The following is a 15871-nucleotide window of genomic DNA, read 5'->3' as shown; positions in this document are numbered from 1 at the left end:
GTTCAGCAGAAGAGAGGAGGAGCAGGTCTCCGGCTCCTGTCCTCAGGGCATTTGGTCTTTCCCCGCAAGGCTAAAGAAGTGTCAATCCCACCACACTCCACATATTTATATTTAATAGCTTCTCCTCAGCACTTACTGTATTCCCAGCCCTTACACAAGTCATCTCCTTACCTGACTAAGAGGTTACTTCTGGAGCTGGAAAGTCACAGGTGTGGCTCCATCTATGGAGCAAATCCCGAGAGAATGGAGGATGGAGAATGGCCATCCCATGTGCGCAGGCGCGGGGCTGACTTCTCACTTTCTCTCTGTCTCTCTCCAGTGAGCACGCATACCCTATAGAAAAACTAAAAACAAAATAAAATGCTCTGGGCTGGGAGTCAGACCTTAGTTCAAATTTCAGCTCTGAACGATCTTGGGCAAATTACACCAGCATTCCAGGTCTCCAGGCTTCTCTGTCAGATGGAAATGACAGTAGTTCCTCTGCAGCGGCTGCGTATTCCCAAGGCCTGACTCAGGGAGGTTAATGTCTTTTCTCTTTCTCTCTTCTAAGACCTCCTTCCAGATAACAGGAGAAAAAAGCATCCTGCCCCCAAAAAGACATCCTGTTTCCCTGGAGTATGGATGATCTTCATAACCATCCATGTGGGGCATTCTAATCTTCTTTCAAAACTAAAAGACAGGGCTGCCAATGATATGGTGCTTGAGGCAACTGGATCTCACATGGCCAACTACACAGTTCAAGCCCTGGGCTTGATGGCTTGAAAAAACATTCCAGGCCCGTGTGCATGTGTGCCCAAAATTCCAAAAGAAGAAATGGAGGAGAAAGGATTGTGGCATGACCAACTCTCGTGGAGATGGATGCTTTTTTACTCTTTTTCTTTTTTTCTCTCTCTCTCTCTGGTAAGTGCATTGCACCCTCTAGCAAATTAAAAAAAAAAAAAATGTAGGACCAGCATCACTGGACTCCCACGTAGTTGACTACAATTCAAGTCCCGGACTAAAACTCATGGTGGGTGCATGTGGTTGGGTGCCCAAGATCCTAAGAGGAAAATGGAGAACAGATTGTAGCATGGCCATCTCCTCTGTCTCTCTGGCAAGCACATGCACCCTATAGTAAAAATCTCTCTTAAAAAAAAGGAAGAAGAAAAATTTTGTAGGCACAGAAAGTAGAATGGTGGTTGCCGAAGACTTAGGGGGGAAAAAAGACAATTGGAAGTTATTATTTAAGAGGGATAGAATTTCAGTCTGGGATGACCAAAATGTTACAGATGGATGATGGTGACGGGTGTACAACAATGTGAATGTATTTCATGTCACTGACTTGTAAACTGAAATGGTTAAAAATGGTGAATTTTATGTTACGTATATTTTACCACCATAAAAAATTATTAATTTAAAATATATCATTATTAAATTTTAAAATAATCTTACTCAAGTCAGCCATGCCTAGTAAGATAACATGGTGGAGCCAAGAACAGGGAGCCCTCCTCTTTACTACCTAGGATGTAGGAAGGAACAAGGCAATGCGAGAAAAGCCTCTGGGCTCCCAGTAGCAGGCTGGAAGGGATGAGGGCAGTTTCTTCTGCTGTGATGAACAGAAACAGGGACGAACACTATCAAGAGTTCAAGTCTTGGGAACCAGCAGTTAGCGTAATGGCTATGTCGCTGGACTCCCACGTAGTCGACCGTGGTTCGCATCCCGGACCTGGTGACTTAAAACTCACACCGGGCGCATGTGTGTGCATGCCCAAGATCCCATGAGGAGAATGGAGGAGAAGGGATTGTGGCATGACCATCCCCCCTGGGGGGTGATTTCTCGCTTTCTGTCTCTATGTCTCTCTCTGTCTGGGGGGGACACGCGCCCTATAGCAAAAACCTCTTAAAAAAAAAAAAAGAGTTCAAGTCCTTGCTGTGCTATCATACTGGACATCATCCCATCCTGTTGGCATTACATCTTGAATCTCAATAGTATTTCTCCAGCTTTCCTGAGGAGTGAAATATGGTAACTCATTCGGCCAACACACTGTTTATGAGAAGCATTAACACTGAGCACCCCCAACCCCAATAAATCACATCTAGTCCAAAAGGAATCATGTCAAAGCCCATCAAAACCTTCTACCCCAAGACCACAGTAGACAAATAAAAGATAGCCAATTTCTTCCTGTACATGTCCCAGTAAGGGCCTCCTTGTCCTTCAGTTTTGTTTTAAAGAATTACTATTCTATTTATCTTTACTTATTTATTTTAATTTGACCAGAGAGGGCCAGAGCAAGATGGAGAGGGAAAATGAGAAAGCAACCCACCCGGTCTAGGACTCAAACCACAGTTGGCCTTGTGGGAGTCCAACACCTTTAACCACCAAGCCACCTGCTAACCCCTGTCCTTCAGTTTAAGAAGAGGTAATTTGGGTTAGATCTTGGAGGTGGCCCAGAAGAATGAAACAAGCTATGTAAAAGTTTCTAGGGACAGTCAACGTAGCACACATTTCCGACCTGAAATTTTCATGGGTATGTTTGGTGTTCCCCTCATTCTCAGTGCACCAGAATGATATCTGCATCTTCTTACAGAGCTAGAGGACTCGGCCTTTTTTCAATGCATTTTTCCAGAAAGCTCTCGAAGCAGTTTACTTTTCATTTTTTTTATTTAACAAATATTTCCTGAGCACCTACTGGGGAATAGGCTTTATGCTTAAGCTCTGGTGTTGTGGTAGTAAACAAGCCAGCCCAGGTCCTGCTCTCCAGAGGATCCTCAAAATTCATATAAGGCACTAAGGGTAGTGGGATTCAGAGTAAACGACACCTGAGTTCAAATCCCAGCACTCTCACTTCCCAGCTATGCTACTATGAACAAATGTGTGAATCTCCTTGAGTCTTACTTGCTCCTCTGTGAAGTATGGGTGATAATCTCATCAGCTGCATGGGCTTATTGGAAGAACTAAGTAAGATAGTACATAGACTACTTTACTTATTTAAGGTTTTTGCAACAGGGTGCATGCACTCGCTGGAGATAGAGAGAAACGGTGAGAGGGAAAGTGAGAAATCACACCCTCCCCAAAGGGGTCGGTCACACCACAATCCCTTGTCCTTCATTCTCCTGGGATTCTGGGCATGCACACACTTGTGCCTGGAGAAATTTTCAAACGCCAGGTCCAGGACTCAAACTGTAGCCAGATATGTGGGAGTTCAGGGCCTTAACCCCTATATCACCTGCTGGCCCCAAGCAGACCACTTTATATGGCACTTGGCACATTGCTGTCGGTACCTGGTAACTACCACTGTTAATAACAAGTTATTTAACAAGCTAGGAGTCAAAGAATCCCAGGTTTGGTCGCTTTACACCTTCAACTGTGTCACGACCTTACTACCGTCAGTCTTACCAGACATAAAGTGGGACTAATACCCACTCACTTCTCATAGCACCCTTTGAAGTTGAAAGTGCTGAGGAGGTATCCCAGAGTAGAATATAAAAAGGTGCATCTTTTGTTAGAAGAACACCGAGCTGGTGGCTGCCCCTTTGTCACCAGAGATGTGGCCCCTACAGCACCAGCTGACTCATACTGAGTGAGATCAGTCCAATTACTATCACAATAAATGACACCCCCACCTCCACCCCCCACCTCCAGTCCAGGGAGGGAACATTTCAAATGTTAGTGTTGATAAATGTGCGTGCAATTTTTTTTCTTTTTCTTTTTAGAGAGATTTTTGCTGTATGGTGCATGCACTTGCTGGAGACACAGAGAGACAGAAAGTGAGAAATCACCCTCCAGAGGGGATAGCCATGCCGCAGTCCCTTCTCCATTCTCCTCTCAGGATTTTAGGCAGGCACACACATGTACCCGCCATGAGTTTCAAGCTGCCAGGTCCAGTACTTGAACCATAGTCAGCCATGTGAGAGTCTAGCGCCTAACCACCAGACCATCTGCTGGCCCCAATATGTGCTTTCAAATTTTTGACAATGAAAGACATCATAAGTGCATTTCTAACATGTCATATCCCAATGAGCTCCGTATTAGTTAAGGTTCTCCAACAAAAGCAGAATCAACAGGAGAGAAAGAGAGAGAAAGTGAGAAAGCACCCCTCCCCCATAGGGAATGGTCCACTGTGACCCCGTCTTCATTTTCCCTCATTTTGAGATTTGGGGCATGCACACACACGTGCCTGGCATGTTTCTCAAGCCAGTGGGTCTGAGACTCAAACCACACAGTTGGCCATGCGGGTTCCAGCCACCTTAACTACCATGCCGTGAGCATAAACTCCACTTATAAGTTTGTTAAATAATTTTTAAAATATATTAAATACCAAAAAAAATTTTTTAAGCAATTTCAAAACAGATTCTTATTTCTGATTCTTATCCCTCAAGCTCCTCTATGCCTTCCATTTCTACTGGGATCATGAACACTGCAGCAATTGGTTGGAAGATTCTGGAATCACAAGGTCCTAGAGCTACAGGAGCTGTCCCAGGTCCTCCACTGGAGAACTGGAATGTTCTTCCTCACCAGGTTAGAGGGTGGGGGGAAGCAGGACCTGCCCGCTTCACAGTATGGAGTCATGTCCTTGCTCGGCTGAGGCAGTAAGAGGATTCACCCTCCTGAAAGCCAGCCTTACATTCAGGCCTCCCAGGCATACACCCACTGCTTTATAAAAGTAGATCCAACTTCCACTCAGGCCTCTACTACCAGCAGGACGGTCAAACATCACAATCTTCATACTGCCAGGATGCTCTGTAGTCACTGACAAGACCAGAAATGGCAGGATAAACAACACAAGAAAGCCCAATGGGGTGCAGCCCCTGAAGGCCAGCCCTTTAGGGGGTACTTCCCATGCGAAGGGAATTGTGCTGGAAAAAGGAGGGGCTGAAGCTAAACAAACAAATTCTGCCATCAGAAAATGTGTCAGAGTCCAGGTAATCGAGAGTGGCCAGAAGATGACAGCTTTTGGGCTGGCAGGTGGCATGGTGGTTCAGGGGGCTGGACTCCCACATGGCAGAGAGTGGTTTGAGTCTCGGACCTGGCGACTTGCTGTCTCACTCACCTCTTCCTTCTCTCTAGCACTCTGTCCCTCTCTGATCAAATTTAAATAAATAAAATAAAATAAATACAATAGATAAAGTTAAATAAAATGATTCTTTTTTAAAAAAATTTTTTTTGATAGTTTTTGAACCCCATGATGGTGGCTTTAATTCTACTGAGGAAAACGGTGACATTTTGGTTGCTGGATTTGGTCAAAAAGGCCATGCTGTTGGTGACATCCCCAGAGTCCGACTTAAGGTTTTCAAAGTAGCCAATGTCTCTCTTTTGGCTCTGTACAAAGTCAAGAAGGAAAGACCAAGGTAATAAAATTTGGTCAAAATCGTGATGGTGAAAACACAGTAGGAATAAATTTTCATATGCCAAAATTTAAAAAAAGGTAGATCCAGCTTTCTTCAGCACCACTAAGAGGAGAGAAGGGAAAATGTGATTACCTCTTACAAGGTCAGACTCTACAGTGTTTCAGATGCCTCCCTCCAGTAATTTCCCTCACCACTTTTTTTTAAAAAATTACTGTTTTGGGTTTATTTATCTATCATTATTATATATATACACACATATGTGTATATATATTTTGCTACAGAGCACGTTCACTTACCAAAGACACACACATAGAGAGAGAGAGAGAAAGTAAGAAGCCAAGCTCCCAAGTCCAGGACTCGAACTGTGGTCAGCCATGTGGGAGTCCAGCACCTTCACCACCACGCCACCTGTTAGCCCCACCACTACCACTTTATCAGTACATGTGTTGTCCTTCAGGAGCACAGAGTGGCTGTGCGATGTGCCCAAGCTGCCCAACTAACAACAAGCAAGTTGGGGGAGATGGTGGTGCAGCAGTGAAGCACAGGGCTCTGCGAGGCTGACCCCATGGAAGGTTCTGTGTTGGCATCTGGAGACCTCCCTGAGCGTGCTGGGCACGTGTGTGCCTGTGATCTCCCTGACCATTGCTGGGGGAAGGTTAGGGTGTCAAGACCCTGTTAGGAGTGCTGACTCTTTCTCTCTCTTGCTCATGAAATAAAAAAATAAACTTAAAAAATGGGGTCGGCAGGTGGCTTGGTGAGGGTGCTGGACTCCCACGTGGCCAACTGTAGTTTGAGTCCTGGATCTGGAGGCTTGCTTTCTCACTTTCCCTCTCTCTCTCTCTCTGGTCAGATTTTAAAATAATCATTAAAAAATTAATTAGATAATTCATTTTTTTAAAAAAGGAAGAAGATTGAGAGTGCTTTTTCTCACGCATTTGCTCAGGAAATAAATAAACTTAGAAAGAGGAGGCAAAGGAGAAAGCAGGAGAAGCAGGTAGAAAGGAGCATCTAGGCTGGGCTGCCCGCTGACGCCTGCCTGGGACAGGCCCTACGAGGACGCCAGGCTGCGTCATCACTCATGGATCACGGCTGGAGTAAACACGCACTGTGGGAGATGGGCCTGGACGGTCCCTTCTCTGGGGCAGAGGCCCCGACTCTCAGGAGCCCCTGGCCCAGCAGAGCCTGAGCCCTGCCCACAGCATGGAGTCACTCTGGTTTCGCTCTGGGAGGCCAGGGCCTCGCTGGCGAGTGGATGTCTGGGTTTTCTCTGTGATCAAGGAAAAGCAAGGTCGGGGGTAGGGATAATCAGTGCATATTAATTACAGATAATGAGCAATGTTCTCCCCTCCCTCCACACCTGGTGAAACGTTTCAGATTAAACAGATTATTCATAATATTAAAAACTGGCATTCTTCAAGTCAGCTCATTCAGAGGAAATGTCAAAAGAGGTGGATAAGAGAGAGATGAAAATCACCTCAAAGACAGCCGTAGATTTTTGAGACTTTAAAGGTTTTTTGTGTGGCCAACCCGCAGGCTGTAATGTGTTGTGTCTGATCGGGGTGAGACGCTGTTAAAAGACCTGTCAAAAGGCCATTTCCCCGTGTGCTCAAAGAGAAATACCATCAGCTGTGATAATGATGTGTACGTACACAGGGTCTTTCATCTGCCTCTCACAGCACTTCGGCCACCATTAATTACACCTCCCAACACACCTCTGAGGGAGGCCGAAACCATTATGCCCATTTTACAGGTGAATAAAGGACCACCTGGGGAGTAGGAGTGAATTATTGGGGCCACACATGAGCCAGTGGCAGAGCGAGCAGTTCCTCGTCCCCCGGGTCAGGGTGAAGTTCACCCTAGTCTCTCTCTCTTCTCTCTGAAGGATGGGGCTCTGGGAGAGAATCGAAGATGCTTTTGTAAGGCCACGTCTAAGGGACAATGGAATTGTTCCCTTTGAGTGTAAGCTCTTAAAAAAATAAAAAAGTAGCCTAGTTATGGGAAGCATAAGAGCAGAATAGTCTCATGGTTTGGGCATTGTCCCTTAGGGTAGATGTGACCAGACCAGTGACTGACAGAACATGCAGGCCCATCCCAGGCTCTGACTCAGCTGCCCTGGGTCCCTCGACCATGTTCTGCACAGCAGCCCCTGTGACTGGAGCTCTGTCTTCTCAAAGTGACCCGTTTGCCTCTTGCCTCGTTCCCATCACCACACAGAGGGCACATAGCAGAGGATCTAGTCTAGTCTCTGGGACTTGGGGAGGAGAGCAGGAGCAAGCATTTCCATTAGAGGTAGCAGCAGGTGCAGGGCCCAGAGTGGAGACAGAGCCTGAGTGTGCGGAACCACAGACCTTCAGGGATGGCGCCCAAGTGTGTGATGGAGAGCTTCAAAATGAGAAATTCTTATGGAGTGGCATCATAGGAGAATGGTGAATGTGGCACCACCATCAGGTCTGTCTTGTGACAGAACTGAATGACTTGCAGCTCTCATGAGAAGAAGCTATTTTTTGTTTGTTTTTTGGAGAGGTTTTTTTTGCTATAGGGCGCATGCGTTCGCCAGACAGAGAGAGACAGAGAGACAGAGAGACAGAAAGCGAGAAATCACCCCCCAGGGGGAATGGTCACGACACAATTCCTTCTCCTCCATTCTCCTCTCGGGATCTTGGGCACGCACGCACATGCACCTGGTCTGAGTTTTAAACCACCGGGTCCGGGACACGAACCGCAGTCTACAACATGGGAGTCCAGCGACATAGACACTACGCTAACTGCTGGTCCCAAGAAGAAGCTGGTTCTTAAGAGAGCAAGTTGCTATTGCATGAGAGAGCTGTCTGCAGCTTGCTCTCTCTGCAGGCACCCTCCATCCTCTCTGCTTCTGTCCAGCCTCTAACCACCAGAATTCTAAGACAATGAACCTCTATTTCTTTAGAAATCACCCGTCTTGGGGGCAGCAGGTGGCAAGGTGGTTATTGGCACTGGACCCCCACATGGCTGACCACAGTTTGAATACTGGACCTGGTGAATGGCTTTCTCACTTTTTTTTTTTTTACATTTTTGCCATAGGGTGCATGTATTCTCTGGAGAGATAGACAGAGACAGGAAAAGTGAGAAATTACCCCTCAGGGTGGATGGCCATGCTGCAATAGCTCCATTCTCCTCTCGGCACTTTGAGTATGCACACATGTGCACCCAGCATGATTTTCAAGCTGCCAGATCTGGGGTTCAAATTCACAGTACACCATGTGGGATTAACCTCCACACCATCTCCTGTTCTCATGTAAGATAGTTTCTTATAAGATTTTGTATAATTTTCTTTAAGCGCTGACCAGACACCTCCTCAAAGTCCTAAATTCTATGAACCATACATCTTAAATTTTCAGAACTGAAAATGTTATTGAAAATTATTCAAAACTCAATGCCTATGGGCCAGCAGGTGGTGTGGTGGTTAAGATGCTGGTCTTCCACATAGCTGACAGCAGTTCTAGTCCTGGGCCTGGCAGCTTGCTTTCTCACTTTCTCTCTTTGTCTCTCTCTGTCTCTCTCTGTCTCTCTCTGGTGAGCGTTTGTGCCCCATAGAAAATTTAAAATAATAATTTAATTAAATAAATAATTCTAAAAAAAAAAAATAGAAAAACTTCACTGCCTGTTTCCAAAGTCACTCCTGCATTGTAGGTTTTTGTTATGGAAACCCCCATTTCTGGCAACCTAAGTCTGTATTTATGTTATTTACATTAGTTATTTATGACTATAGAACAACTTACTCCAAAACTTAGCAATTTAAAGAATAATCATTTACGGGAACCAGCAGTTAGCGTAATGGCTATGTCGCTAGACTCCCATGTAGTCGACCGTGGTTCGCGTCCCAGACCCGGTGGCTTAAAACTCACACCGGGCGTGTGTGCGTGCGTGCCCAAGATCCTGAGAGGAGAATGGAGGAGAAGGGATTGCGGCGTGACCATCCCCCCTGGGGGGTGATTTCTCGCTTTCTGTCTCTATGTCTCTCTGTCTGTCTGGCGAGCACATGCGCCCTATAGCGAAAAACCTCTCAAAAAAAAAAAAGAAAAAGAAAAAGAATCTTTACTGGACCACCCTCAGCGTCTATGGTTAAGGGAACTGGTCTACCGCACAGTTCAACTCCTGGGCTCAGCAGCTTGATAAACACGTGTGAGTGCTCAAAGTCCTTACACGATAGAGAAATAGAGAAGTCATTACAGCGTGACCACACACCATTAGAGGGTGCTTTCTCCCTCTCCCTCTCTGTCTCTCTGGCGAGTTCCTGAAGCCCCTGTCAAAAAATTTTTTTTAATTGAGAAAATGGAATTCAAGTATGAGTTAATTTTGGTGCAAAAAATTATGAAATCTGGTCCGGCCTCATGGCCCAATGGAGAAGGAAGCAAAATTGCACAGGGCCAACCATGTGGTTTGAATCTTGGTCCCGGCAGCTTCAGAAACACCCTGGGTACATGTGCCTATGTACCCAAATCCCAACGGGCTGGGGAAACAGAGGAAAAGGGATTGTGACTGGGGAGTTTTTTCCCTCTCTCCCCCCTCTCTGTCCCTCTGCTTCTCTGTCTCCCTCTAGCAAATGCAAGCACCCTCCGGCAAATGTTTTATTTTGAAGTCCATGCAGTTTCTCTGTAATACACATTTTCTATGAATTTTTGACGTTCACATGAGGGAAGCATAAATGCCTGAGGGAAACCACAAGACCTCATACTATGGCTCAACTGGGAAGGGAACGTAGTCCAAACCAAAGGTTTCTCTTCTTTTAAATCAAGTGTTTCAGCTGAATTTTTCAGCAAGCATGACCTATACCAGGTGGTCTTGGAGCACCACCTGGTGGATATTCAAGGTATTAGATATTTTGCTTCTAGAGGAGAACAATCAGATTGTAAAATAAGAGAAAAAATGCATTCATTCAGCAAATATTCAGTGCACTAAACGTTATGACATGCAACATGACCACAAATACATGCCTTCAAATTTCTTCTGCTCTAATAAGAAAAAAAGAGGGGGAATGAGAAAGCACCTTCCCGGGCCCCCATGGGGCATGATCACAAGCCAATCCCTTCTCCTCCATCTCTCCCTCCTTTCAGGATTTTGGGTGTGCATGCATATGCTCCTGATATGTTTCTCTCTCTCTCTCTTTTTTTTTTTTTTTGAGCAGTTTTTGCTATAGGGCGCGTGTGCTCGCCAGGAAGACAGAGACAGAGAGACAGAAAGCGAGAAATCATCCCCAGGGGGGATGGCCATGCTGCAATCCCTTCTCCATTCTCCTCTTGAGATCATGGGCACACACGCACACACACCCGGCGTGAGTTTAAGCCATTGGGTCTGGGACTCGAACCACAGTCGACTACATGGGAGTCCAGCGACATAGCCATTAAGCCAACTGCTGGTCCCTTTCTCTTTTTTTTTTCTTTTTAAAAAAAGAATTGTTTTTATTTTAACTTTTTTATTTTTTTATTTGACCAGAGGAGCGGGGTTGGGAGGGAGAGAGAGAGGAGGGAGAGAGGGAGAGTAGGAGCAGGAGAGAAGGAGGGAGGGAGAGAGAAAGTGAGAAAGCAAGCCGCCAGGTCCGGACTCAAACCACAATCAGCCATGCTGGAATCCAGAGCTCTTAACTGCCTGCCACCTGTCAGCCCCCTGATGTGTTTTTCAATCCACTGGGTCCAGGACTCACACTACTCAGTTGACCATGTGGGATCCAGCCACTTTAACCACCACTGTTGGCCCATTATCAAATTTCCCCTGACTAGACACTACAGAACACTACGCAAAACACTATGGGACCAGCAGTTAGCGTAATGGCTGTGTCGCTGGACTCCCACGTAGTCGACTGCGGTTCGTGTCCTGGACCTGGTGGCTTGAAACTCACGCCGGGTGCGTGTGCGTGCGTGCCCAAGATCCCGAGAAGAGAATGGAGGAGAAGGGATTGCAGCATGGCCATCCCCCCTGTGGGGGGGGTGATTTCTCACTTTCTGTCTCTCTGTCTCTGTCTGTTTGGCAAGCACACGCGCCCTATAGCAAAAAAAAAAAAAGTTCACAATCTTTTGTGAAATTGTAGTTTATCAGTAGCTTGTACCTGTAAGTTATTGTTTTAAATATATCTGAATATTTTATTATATACAACTTTATAAATAAATACGGGGGGAAAAGTGAAATTAGAAGATACGTATGTATTGGAACCAGCAGATGGCTTAATGGTTGCATTGCTGGACTCCCATATGGGTAACTGTGACTTAAGTCCCAGACCTGTTGGCTTGAATCTCATGCTAGGTATGTGTGCTTGCATGACCAAAATCCCAAGAGGAGAATGGAGAGGAGATCATGGCGTGGTCATCCCCTGGGAGGGTGAGGGGTGATTTCTCATTTTCTGTCTGTCCTTCTAGCAAGTGCACACACCCTATAGCAAAAATCTCTCTTAGAAAAAAGATATCTATATAATGCAAAATAATTAAGTCAAGCTAATTCATATATATATATAATAATCTCAACTACTTAAATCTTTTGCAGTGAGAACATGCAAAATTTATTTTTACCAATTTTGAAATATAAAATGTTATTAATTGTAGTCACTATGCTGTGTGATAGATCTCTAAAGACTTCTTTATCCTGTCTAACTGAAGCTTCATATCCTTTAACCAACTCTCCTCCCTCACCAGTCACTGGTATTCACCATTCTTTTCTCTGCTTTTCTGAGTTTGATTGCTTTAGGTTCCAGGCATAAATTACGTCATGTGATCTTTCTGTACCCGGCTTACTTCACTTAGCACGACGTCCTCCAGATCCATCTCTGCTGGGCCAAATGACGACTGTCCTTTTTAAAGGCTGTGTGGCATTGCGCTGCGCATATGTGTTTACGTGTGTGTGTACACATTACTACTTTTTTCTTTATCCATTCATCTATTGTTGGAATGAGTCTTCTTTATTTCTGAGACTCCATATTCTAACTAGTAAAATGGAAACAAAAATGCCTATCTTTCAGAGTAGTTATAAGAATAAAATAACAACACTGGAAACACTTTTTAAAGTGCCAATCAAGTTTTGGTTATTTTTTAAAATTATTTTATTTATTCATTCATTTATTATTTTTTAATTTGACCAGAGAGAGACAGATGTTGAGAGTGAGAGAGAGAGGAAGCGAGAAAGCAAGCCACCAGATTCAGGACTCGAACCCTGGTCGGCCATGTGGGAGTGTACAGCGTCTTAACCACCATGCCAACTGCTGGTCCCAGGTTTTGGTTATTTTTTTAAAGATCTATCTATGTATTTTTTTAAAAGATCTATCTATGTATTTATTTAATTCCATTTGTTATTTTTATTTTTTAATTTGGTCAGAGAGAGAGAGAAAGGGAACATGAGAAAGCAAGCCACCAGGTCCAGTGAATGGCATCAGCCCCCTATGGGACAACAGCCCGAGCCCCACCCATCATATGATTTATTTTTTCCTGGCAGGTTCATTGGAAATAGGGGCTTGATTTCACTAAGGTAGATGAAAATATGTTTTTTTTTTTTAAATCTTTCTAAAAGATAAAGAGGGCTTGGTCTGCTCTGTAGGCTGAGGCCACGTGGGAGGCATGGGCTTGATGCCCAGTCCACCATGAACGCTGGGCCATCCAGAGGCTGAGACAGAAGGGTCACAAGCTTGAGACAGGTCTAGGTAACACAGTGAGACCCTACTTGAAAGAGCTGTGTGTAGTGGTGCACTTGTAATCCCCGCTACTTGGGAGGCTGAGACAGAGGATCATGACAGAATGAGGCCCTATTGTAAAAAAGGAGAAAGAGAGAGAGAAGTAAAAGCTTTACAAAGTTTTACAAAGAAGTCAAACATTGGCATCTGAGTGAATCTATTACTCACACATTGGCCCAGAGGCCTTACCTCCACATGTCCTGAGGACAACCATAAACAGCAAATCTGGTTTCTATGTAGAGAGTGGGCTCTCATCGAGTCTGAAAGAATGAACTGGGAGCTAACAGCAAGAGGGTACATCAGTATCCCATTACAATACTAGGCCCTTCTAGGCTATCTGCCATCTGATACTACATAGACACACGAAATAGAAACCCAGAGGAGACATGGAGGGGGCAGGACAGTAAATATGAACATTACTGCAAATTTCCAAATAGCAAGTGTTTAAAATGTTTATTTGGGGCTAGCAGGTGGTGTGGTGGTTAAGGTGTTGGCCTCCCACGTGGCTGACTACAGTTTGAATCCTGGACCTGATGATTTGAACATCATGCCAGGCATGTGTGCTTGCATGACCAAAATCCCAAGAGGAGAATGGAGAGGAGATCATGGCGTGGTCATCCCCTGGGAGGGTGAGGGGTGATTTCTCATTTTCTGTCTGTCCTTCTAGCAAGTGCACACACCCTATAGCAAAAATCTCTCTTAGAAAAAAGATATCTATATAATGCAAAATAATTAAGTCAAGCTAATTCATATATATATATAATAATCTCAACTACTTAAATCTTTTGCAGTGAGAACATGCAAAATTTATTTTTACCAATTTTGAAATATAAAATGTTATTAATTGTAGTCACTATGCTGTGTGATAGATCTCTAAAGACTTCTTTATCCTGTCTAACTGAAGCTTCATATCCTTTAACCAACTCTCCTCCCTCACCAGTCACTGGTATTCACCATTCTTTTCTCTGCTTTTCTGAGTTTGATTGCTTTAGGTTCCAGGCATAAATTACGTCATGTGATCTTTCTGTACCCGGCTTACTTCACTTAGCACGACGTCCTCCAGATCCATCTCTGCTGGGCCAAATGACGACTGTCCTTTTTAAAGGCTGTGTGGCATTGCGCTGCGCATATGTGTTTACGTGTGTGTGTACACATTACTACTTTTTTCTTTATCCATTCATCTATTGTTGGAATGAGTCTTCTTTATTTCTGAGACTCCATATTCTAACTAGTAAAATGGAAACAAAAATGCCTATCTTTCAGAGTAGTTATAAGAATAAAATAACAACACTGGAAACACTTTTTAAAGTGCCAATCAAGTTTTGGTTATTTTTTAAAATTATTTTATTTATTCATTCATTTATTATTTTTTAATTTGACCAGAGAGAGACAGATGTTGAGAGTGAGAGAGAGAGGAAGCGAGAAAGCAAGCCACCAGATTCAGGACTCGAACCCTGGTCGGCCATGTGGGAGTGTACAGCGTCTTAACCACCATGCCAACTGCTGGTCCCAGGTTTTGGTTATTTTTTTAAAGATCTATCTATGTATTTTTTTAAAAGATCTATCTATGTATTTATTTAATTCCATTTGTTATTTTTATTTTTTAATTTGGTCAGAGAGAGAGAAAGGGAACATGAGAAAGCAAGCCACCAGGTCCAGGACTCGAACCAGGGTCAGCCATGTGGGAATCCAGCACCTCTAACCACTAAGCCACCTTCTGGCACCAAGTTTTCATTAATCATCCATATAAGGGTACTCTTTGTAAAGGAAAAACACATCCTGCTCTCGCTGGTGAGCCATCACTGGGTTTGGGAGACTTCTGGATAGCTGAACTTGGAGGCTCCAGAGGATAACAAGCCCAGGGAGGTCGTGAAAACTCAGTGCCCCTTTGGACACACCACATTTCTTCCATCTGGCTGGTCGTCTGTATCCTTGTATTAATGATATCCTTTATAATAAACTTGTACATGTAAGAAAGCCTTTCCCTGAGGTCTGAGAGCTGCTCTAGCAAATTAATGAAACAGAAGGAAAGGGTCCTGAGATAGTCAACCACGGTTCAAGTCCTGGAACCGGTGGCTTAAATTCACGCCGGGCACGTGTGCGTGCATACCCAAGATCCCAAGAGGAGAATGGAGGAGAAAGGATTGTGGCGTGGCCATCCCCCCTGGGGAGTGATTTCTCGCTTTCTATCTCTCTGTCTCTCTCTGTCTTTCTAGCGAGAGCACGCAACCTATAGCAAAAAAAAAAAAGAAAGAAAGAAAGAAAAGAAAAGAAACGTGCTGTGCTGTGTTGTGAGTATAGTAGGAGAGGAAACTGTTTTCTACTTACTACCCTATGTAACAGCAACAAAAAATATATCTAAAATAGCTAGAAATAAATATGACAGAAGTTGTACAAGATTTTAATAGGGAAAATTATAAAACTTATTGAGAGGGCCAGCAGGTGGTATGATGGGTAAGGTGCTGGATTCCCACATGGCTGATCTCGTTTTGAGTCCCAGGCCTGGGGACTACTCTCTCTCTCCTCTCTGCAGAGCATACATGCCCTGTACCAAATTAAAAAAAATAATAATAAATCAAATTAAAATGAAAGAAGTATTTACTTGATTTTATTTATCATCATTATTATTTTATTTTGCTACAGGGCATGTGTACTCATTAGAGAAAGAGGGAAAGTGAGAAAGCAAGCTGGAGGGTCTGGGACTCGAACCTTGAAGTGGGAGTCCAGCGCCTTAACCAACATACCACCTGCTGGCCACTAGTAAGCAAACTTTCTTTTTTTTTTTTTTTGGAGAGATTTTCGCTATAGGGCGCATGCGCTCGCCAGACAGAGAGAGACAGAGAGACAGAAAGT

At 44.3% G+C, this 15871-nt stretch overlaps 1 pseudogene; it reads left to right on the top strand.

Moving 5' to 3' along the window:
* The window catches only part of LOC106736440 (40S ribosomal protein S23-like), a 6648-nt pseudogene extending 1316 nt beyond the window's left edge, over positions 1-5332 (top strand).
* Positions 5333-15871: the final 10539 nt, after the last annotated feature.

Source organism: Tupaia chinensis, unplaced genomic scaffold, assembly GCF_000334495.1.
Source record: "Tupaia chinensis unplaced genomic scaffold, TupChi_1.0 Scaffold140218_1, whole genome shotgun sequence".
Classification (NCBI taxonomy): domain Eukaryota; kingdom Metazoa; phylum Chordata; class Mammalia; order Scandentia; family Tupaiidae; genus Tupaia; species Tupaia belangeri.
This window is presented reverse-complemented; position numbering and strand designations above follow the sequence as displayed.